This window comes from Oncorhynchus mykiss, chromosome 16 (genome assembly GCF_057628025.1).
Source record: "Oncorhynchus mykiss isolate SJ-2025 chromosome 16, ASM5762802v1, whole genome shotgun sequence".
NCBI lineage: Eukaryota > Metazoa > Chordata > Actinopteri > Salmoniformes > Salmonidae > Oncorhynchus > Oncorhynchus mykiss.
In genome coordinates this window covers 37625659-37634621 of record NC_143037.1, presented here as the reverse complement: position 1 = coordinate 37634621, position 8963 = coordinate 37625659, and positions in this window count along the sequence as shown.

Sequence of the window (8963 nt, the reverse complement as noted above, 5' to 3'; positions counted from 1 at the left end):
ATGGAAGGAATATGGGAGCCAGGCAACGCTGTCACTGTATGACTGATGGCACTGATCAACCCTGGTTGAGAGCCATGTCTGCTGAGATAAGGCATGTTTGGAGACTGGGTCTAATTTATGAATCATCAGAGAGAAGTACATCCAATTTGTTTTCTGCAAAGTAGTCCAACTATGTGTGCTTATGTTTGATCAAATGGGTGCAATCCATTCGTAAGTCATCACACATTTCTAACCTACAGCACATCCTGAAAGGGCAAAAGTGACGAATCCAAAAGTACAGCTGAATTTACTGTGACTTTAAACATGCATCTGCACTAAAGTAGATTTGCGGAGTTAGGGCCAATGACCTTGCCTGGCTACCCAGAATCCTTGCTCCTGCAAAACGCTATGCCACGTCCACGGACGTTTAGTTCTTCTCCGCAATGAGTCTGGATCTGAGTACCTCCCCAACGATTTCTAGAATGGAAATGTATTCTAGACCATCTGAATGGTCCCAGAAACCGATGGGTTGGGCCAGAGCCAGAACAATATGTGGGTATAGCGGCTTTCCAGACATTCTGTCTTTGATAATCTGATTAGTTAGCGATGATGACTTTGTTCTGTGCAACACCCTTCATTTTGACGTCACCACAAACAACTTTAATAAGGGCAGCCTCAGACTGAAGTATATAGCGAACAATAGAGCAGCTGAAGAATTCAGATTTGTGTCATCAGGCAACCAATGACCTCCTACCTATGAACACGAAAGGCTGGAAAAAACTAACCAATAAAAACGCCTCTGGTGAGTGACAAAGCAGGGGTCCTGTCGACACACAGGGGATACTGTTGTCATAAAGTCACCCTTCAATCTGAGAGTAGTCCCCTGGACTCCTTATACCAGCAAACCATACACGTAATGGTCATTGCTAATTTGCTATCATGAACAAGCCAATTGCAGAATGGAGTGTTCACTCACTGGCTTTTGTGTGTTAAACATGTTTTTTTTTTCACCCAAAAAAGGTGTATATTGTGAAAGGTAAATGTGCTTGCCCAGCCCATCGGCATGTGTCACATTTAGGAGATAAATTACATGTCATCCGCTTTTCGGTCTTGACAATGATCCCCCAGCTGTCTAATGTGTGTTTAAGAACCCCATACATCTGGAAGCACTCATCTGAAACACAATTCTGTAGTATTTTCTCAACTATGGAAAGCCACGCGTGCAGTGCCAATACATCTGTTAAACTGTAGCATTTGAAGGAATGGGGGTCCTGAGAACAGCAGGCGAGAGAGTTGAAAGACATTGGAGCCTATATGTCAGGAATCCCAGAGTGCCCTGGGGTCAGGGCCAGACTATTGTGTTGGCTGGACCCAGGGAAGTGGTCATCTGAACACAAACACTGCTGTTGCTAACCATATGTATTTTTATAATACAAAATTGGGCATATCAAACATTAAATATGCGGTAGGAAATAAGTAAAACAGAGTTCACATTTTCTAGAACCACAGGTAAGCACTATTTTATTTAGCTAGGCAGGTTAGAACAAATTCGTATTTACAATGACGGCGTACACAGCCTGGATTCGAACCAGGGTGTCTGTAGTGACACCACTAGCACTGAAATGCGCCACTCTGGGGCACTAAGCACAGGCTTTATTTATCTTCAAATGTTTATACACAGTAGCCATGTTTGAAATCTACTTACTTAATCTGCAAACTGTGTACTTATCATACTACGTACTATTTAGCACGTACTGTTTAGTAAAAGGTATGCAGTCCCCCATAGCCGAAATACATACTTTGTGCGTTCAAGACCACTGGGTATTCGGAAACAAAACAAGCTCAGACTGGGAAAAATCGTGACTTCGGTGATGTTAAGGTCGGAGAAGTCAGAGCTCTAGGATGATGACAAGTTTCTGACTTGTAATACCGAGTTGGATGACCGGAAAGAAAATATTTTCCCAGTCGGAGCCCCCCAAAAAATCTGAGTTCCCTGTTGTCTTGTTGCACCCAGTTACGGCTTCATATGAACCGTAAAATAACATTTGTAGCCCCACCCAGTGACCTTTCGAGTTGTTTTGGGCTAACGACATACACTACATTACCAAAAGTATGTGGACACCTGCTCGTTGAACATCTCATTCCAAAATCATGGGCATTAATATGGAGTTGGTCCCCCCTTTGCTGCTATAACAGCCTCCACTCTTCTGGGAAGGCTTTCCACTAGATATTGGAACATTGCTGCAAGGACTTGCTTCCATTCAGCCACAAGATAATTAGTGAGTTCGGCACTGATGTTGGGCTCTGTGCATGCCAGTCAAGTTCGACCACACCGATCTCGACAAACCATTTCTGTATGGACCTCGCTTTGTGCATGGGGGCATTGACATGCTGAAACAAGAAGGGCCTTCCCCAAACTGTTGCTACAAAGTTGGAAGCACAGAATCGTCTAGAATGTCATTGTATGCTGAAGACTTAAGATTTCCTTTCACCTAGGCTGAACCATGAAAAACAGCCCTAGACCATTATTCCTCATCCACCAAACTTAACAGTTGGCACTATGCATTGGGGCAGGCAGCGTTCACCTGGCATCCACCAAACCCAGATTCGTCCATCGGACTGCCAGATGGTGAAGCGTGATTCATCACTCCACATAACGAGTATCCACTGCTCCAGCGTCCAATGGCGTCAAACTTTACACCACTCCAGTCGATGCTTGGCATTGCGCATGGTGATCTTAGGCTTGTTTACGGCTGCTCGGTCATGGAACCCCATTTCATGAAGCTCCCGACAAACAATTATTTTGCTGATATTGCTTCCAGAGGCAGTTTAGTGAGTGTTGCAACTGAGGACAGGCAATTTTTACGCATTTCAGCACTCGGCGGTCCCACTTTGTGAGCTTGTGTGGCCTACCACTTCACAATAACAGCACTTACAGTTGACCGGGGCAGACGGGCAGGGCAGAAATTTGACAAACTAACATCGGTTACATGTTGAAAGTAACTGAGCTCTTCAGTAAGGCCATTCTACTGCCAATGTTTGCCTATAGAGATTGCATGTCTGTGGCACAGTTTTATACACCTGTTAGCAATGGGTGTGGCTGAACTAGCCGAATCCAGTAATTTGAAGGTTTGTCCACATACCTTTGTAAATATAGTTTATTTGGCGTAAACTTGTACCACAGGCCTACATGTGAATCAATTGAAGTCACCTGAAGTTTGAGAGGAATGGGAGATGCAGTCAGGGAATGATATGCTGAGGCCTTGTAATGAGGATGACTGGCTACTCTGAACTGTGTGTGGTGAGCTTTCTGGTGCTCAGAGCTGCTGACGCATCACCCAAGTGGGTGCCATACATTGTGAAGGAGAAGTCCAGTGGCTACACAACTCAGGCTGGTTTCCAGAGTAGCCCTCTACAAGATCATCACCAGACTCCATCTTCACCAACAGCAGGGAGGTTTCCAGAGTAGCTAGCCTCTAAGAGATCATCACCAGACTCCATCATCACCAACAGCAGGGAGGTTCCCAGAGTAGCCCTCTACAAGATCATCACCAGACTCCATCTTCATCAACAGCAGGGAGGTTCCCAGAGTAGCCTTCTACAAGATCATCATCAGACTCCATCTTCACCAACAGCAGGGAGGTTTCCAGAGTAGCCCTCCACAAGATCATCACCAGACTCCATATTCATCAACAGCAGGGAGGTTCCCAGAGAAGCCCTCCACAAGATGGTCACTATACTCCATCTTCATCAACCCTGACCACCTTCCTCGAATCAAACCATGAATTGTCCCTCTCCATCTTTTTAGAATGCATGCACTGAGACCTGGCCTATATTAGTTGACCTAGCTAACAATAGCTAGGCTACTCATGATGTTTTGCTTCTTCCTTTTTTGCTTTTGATGTGCTTTGATATGATTAATTATTATTATACCAAAGATGGTTTATTTACACCAACAGTAGATGTATCAAATATATACATTTTTAATTACAAACAAAGACTTTAAATGAGAAAAAGATAAACCCACTGAGTTTAAAAAGACTTCACTAAAAACCATAGCTCAACACAAATAAACCGACGTGACAAACCAGGAGAACTACAAGAAAAGAGAAGCATTGGGACCAGCGCCGCTGTGGAAAATAGGAATGTAGCTAGGCTACCGTGTTATTAACTTTAGCTATAGCTAGACTACCGTGTTATTAACGTTAGCTATAGCTAGGCTATCGTGTTATTAATGTTAGCTATAGCTAGGCTATCGTGTTATTAACGTTAGCTATAGCTAGGCTACCGTGTTATTAACGTTAGCTATAGCTAGGCTACCGTGTTATTAACGTCAGCTATAGCTAGGCTACCGTGTTATTAACATTAGCTATAGCTAGTGGAAGTGCATAGTGCTGCATTTTTGTGGCATTTCTTCTGCCGCGTTCACCAATGCCTGGTATTGTCATATGATCCTGTATACAGTTTGAAAACAAGCCCTGGTATTTACAACAAGTAGCTAGCTAGCTAACTAGGCTAATCTTAAATATTAAGGTGTCGCTCAACAGCAAGCAAGTAATCCTGTAGCTAATGTTACTGTTCAAACAGGTATCATTTATAGTCCTACTAAAGCACATAGCTAGCTAGCTAAAGGCGTGGCAGGCAGCAGGCTGCAGATCTGTTTTAAAAGATGTACCGTTACAATGACATCGTCGTGATCATTTTAAGGAGAACAAAAATGACTTAGATTTGAACATCACTGCAAAAGCTTCGCTATTTACCTTCTCCCAAGTTGTGTTGTTGTTTACGTCAAGAGATCTAGCTATCAAAACACCCCCCCTTCCAATGCATAGTGGCTGTGAAATTCCTGAAAGATTTGCAGTGAATTCTACTAAATTAGTAAACAATCCGGGCATTTAAAGTATACCCGATTTTTGAAATGTTACATACTACTAAACACTATTTTTTTCGCATACACAAATGGCTTACTATATAGGATGCAAGTAGTCAGACAAGGCCAGTATCAAACGCACCACTCACCACAAAACTCTATAAAAAAACTATTGGAAAATTAAGTCATCAAAAATGTAATGTTCGTGAATAAGAAGGGTTTCATACTTTTGTGGTTTAATTTCCCTTTTGTGAAGGACCTTATTATGCAAGAGGAGGAAACGTCAGCCATATGTGATTGGCAATAACTCACACATCAAAGAGGCTCATCTCACTTGCCGCTCGACAGTGTGGTGTTGTGATAGATCCCTGTGGCACTCTATCCATCTATATCGGGACTATAATGTATATTCCATACCATAATTTCCAAATGACAAGTTTGGCATTTTAAGGCTATTCAGGAGCATGAATACCTTTCATAGGGCAGTGGAGTGCTTTACCTACAGTATGTGGCTGGTGTGACAGGATATTGGGATGAAATTAGTACACAAAATATGCAGTAGCAGCGTACGGTCATGGCGGATATGTCTGCCTGTATTCATTGCAAGGCTGTATCGTACCTCAACCCCCACACTTCTCTTTATCAGATATAATATAACCTTCCTAATTGAGGTGTAGAACAAGTAGGCAAACAGGTGAACACAGGGAAAGTGGACCACATTTTTATAGTGGGATTTCAAGATTTATAGTGGGTTGGATATCGATACATGATCTCAGAAGCTGTGTTGTAACTGTAATTCGCAAGCTAGAGAAATAGTAGGACACAAAAGTTTCAGAACACTCCATATCTCCCCCTTTATACTATAACAGCCTTGGATCATGCTTTCCAATAAGTGGGCGAGACTGATAACAGCGTTTTCTGATTGTTTTGTATAATGCAGCACCACAGGGGCGGGAGTCAAGTGACTAAGGGAAATCAAACTGGACAGAGAAGGTGCAGTTGCATAACATGGAAGGTGGCATCAATTCAGTCTGTCTGTCTGGGCATTTGCAAGATAGAAAGAGAAATTCTCAATAGTTTAGTGTCTAATAGTTTTTTTTAAATTATTATTTTGTTTTATTTAACTAGGCAAATCAGTTAAGAACAAATTCTTATTTACAATGACGACCTACCCCGGCCAAACCCAGAGGACCTATGGGACTCCCAATCACAGCCGGTTGTGATTGTAAATTGTAAATGTTTTCTCCAAGAAACAATGACTAGCCAAAAGGCTATTTACAGGATATGCGCTTTCTTGTTTACGATTAATGCTCCCACACGGGTACTCATTTCCTTGAGTCATTTTTATTCATCCCCTAAATTACCCCCTCTAGGGGTTAGGGTTAATCAGCAAATACCTTGAAGGACAAATCAAAAACAAAGAAAAACTAAAATCACACACACACACACAGGTGCGCACACGGCACTAAAGCTCCCCAGATGAGGTCTATTGACGAATTGGAATAAGTAACAGTGTCCCTCAGTCATAGCCCCAGCTTTAAACACAAACCCTAAACACAACCAAGTGACAGGGCTCACATAATATGCTTCACGGTGAGGTCTCCGACAACACAGCCAGCAGCCACCTTACAAGGCAACCATCCAGCCAAGCTACTCCTTTGATGGAAATATGGCCCAGAGTCATTAACAGGCTGAAGTTACGCTCTGTTTTACCCCTGTGAGGCATTACCCCAGCCACCAAAAAGTCACTGGAAAAAGCTGTAACTGTAACGAGTGGCTGTAGCTCACTACCCCTGTTGTGACTGACTGTAACTGTACTGAGTGGCTGTAGCTAGCTACCTCGGTTGTGACTGACTGTAACTGTACTGAGTGGCAGTAGCTAGCTACCTCTGTTGTGACTGACTGTAACTGTACTGAGTGGCTGTAGCTAGCTACCCCTGTTGTGACTGAGTGTAACTGTAACGAGTGGCTGTAGCTAGCTACCCCTGTTGTGACTGAGTGTAACTGTAACGAGTGGCTGTAGCTAGCTACCCCTGTTGTGACTGACTGTAACTGTAACGAGTGGCTGTAGCTAGCTACCCTGTTGTGACTGACTGTAACTGTAACGAGTGGCTGTAGCTAGCTACCCCTGTTGTGACTGACTGTAACTGTAACTGTACTGAATGGCTGTAGCTAGCTACCTCTGTTGTGACTGACTGTAATTGTACTGAGTGGCTGTAGCTAGCTACCCCTGTTGTGACTGACTGTAACTGTAACTGTACTGAGTGGTTGTAGCTAGCTACCCCTGTTGTGACTGATTGTAACTGTAACGATTGGCTGTAGCTAGCTACCCCTGTTGTGACTGACTGTAACTGTAACTGTACTGAGTGGCTGTAGCTAGCTACCCCTGTTGTGACTGACTGTAACTGTAACTGTACTGAGTGGCTGTAGCTAGCTACCCCTGTTGTGACTGACTATCTGTAACGAGTGGCTGTAGCTAGCTATCTTTGTTGTGACTGACTGTAACTGTACTGAGTAGCTGTAGCTAGCTACCCCTGTTGTGACTGACTGTAACTAACTGTACTGAGTGGCTGTAGCTAGATACCCCTGTTGTGACTGACTGTAACTGTACTGAGTGGCTGTGTCTAGCTACCCCTGTTGTGACTGACTGTAACTGTATTGAGTGGCTGTAGCTAGCTACCCCTGTTGTGACTGACTGTAACTGTAATGAGTGGCTGTAGCTAGCTACCCCTGTTGTGACCGACTGCCCCTTGAAGTCGTAAGAACTGTGAGCTCTTGTCATACTGGCTATAGATTGGGCTTCAGCATCTTTTTCTGATTCCCCTGGAGATTTTCCCTCTCAAACACAGAATTTGAGGTTGTTCCCTGGCTGCCACTGTCACCATAGCTTTGGTTTATAAAAGACAATGGGCTTCAGCCTTTTGTTAAGTGCTTTGAGACACAGGGTTTAGTAGAAAGCACAATGAAAATCAAATGTAATCGTACTGCAGATCCCAAAATCATACAATCCTTTTTTTCACTAAACCTACAGAGGCCATCTAATTTGACCACACATTTCCATATAGTCCCAAATGACAGAGCTCAGCCATTTATGATGTAATATTTGTGTTGTGGAGAAATGACCAGGCAGGAGATGGGAGTACAGTTTGTTTTCGTTTAGTCAAAACCCCTCGTGCTCTACAGTTCCCGGCACAATAGTGCGCATGTGCATTTCCAATTAGGTGTAGTAACGTAATACTGCCGTAATACATTACTACTTAGTAACTAATATAAACAGATGTAGATCACACATACTACATATTACAAAAAAACAATCTCCTTGGTCTTATTGTCGTTTATCATGTCAGAAAATAACAAATACTACAGTTAAATTAAACCCAATCGACCACCGTTGACAGACAACCATTCAATATTTCTAGTCATGGTAAAAGTATTCAGTTACCTGGGCTAATCAGAAACATTGACTAAGTGTTGCCTCTTGGCTCTCAAGATTAATATAAATGAGTATAGAACCCCTGTAATTGAACACTGGATGGAAATCACTCTACACTCGAGGAAGTTTTAAAGAGTGGCACGAACAGCTTATCATAAATTACATGGTTGAAAATAGAGGTGAATCATCTTGAGGGTCAGTCTATATTGTGTGATAAAAAAATATGTATAAATTACAGTTGATTTGATCCATTGCTTTACCAATTTAAAAGGGTATTATACATACATGTATTGAGTGACTTAACAAAAGCAAGACATGCTGAACTCTCTGGTCGATTTAAGCATCTACATAGAGAAACAAAACACACTGTTCTCACGCAATCGTCCTGTTTTTTCTATATCATTGAGTAGATTGGCTTTTGGTTTTAAATGTGATAGAATATAATCCTCAATAAAAAAAATTGTCAATTCTGCCACAGACCATAAATTATGTGTGAAGGAGAGAAAGACAGAAATACTGAACCTAATCTGCAATAATCAGGAAAGTATCCTTTTATGATTAATAGTGGCAAAAGTTTGACAGAAAAACCTGTAAAAAATGACACAACATTGTGCTTTTGTTAGTTATATTAAAAATCAGTTTTGGGAAATTAGGGATCAGGTTCCATTGAATTGAGGTAAA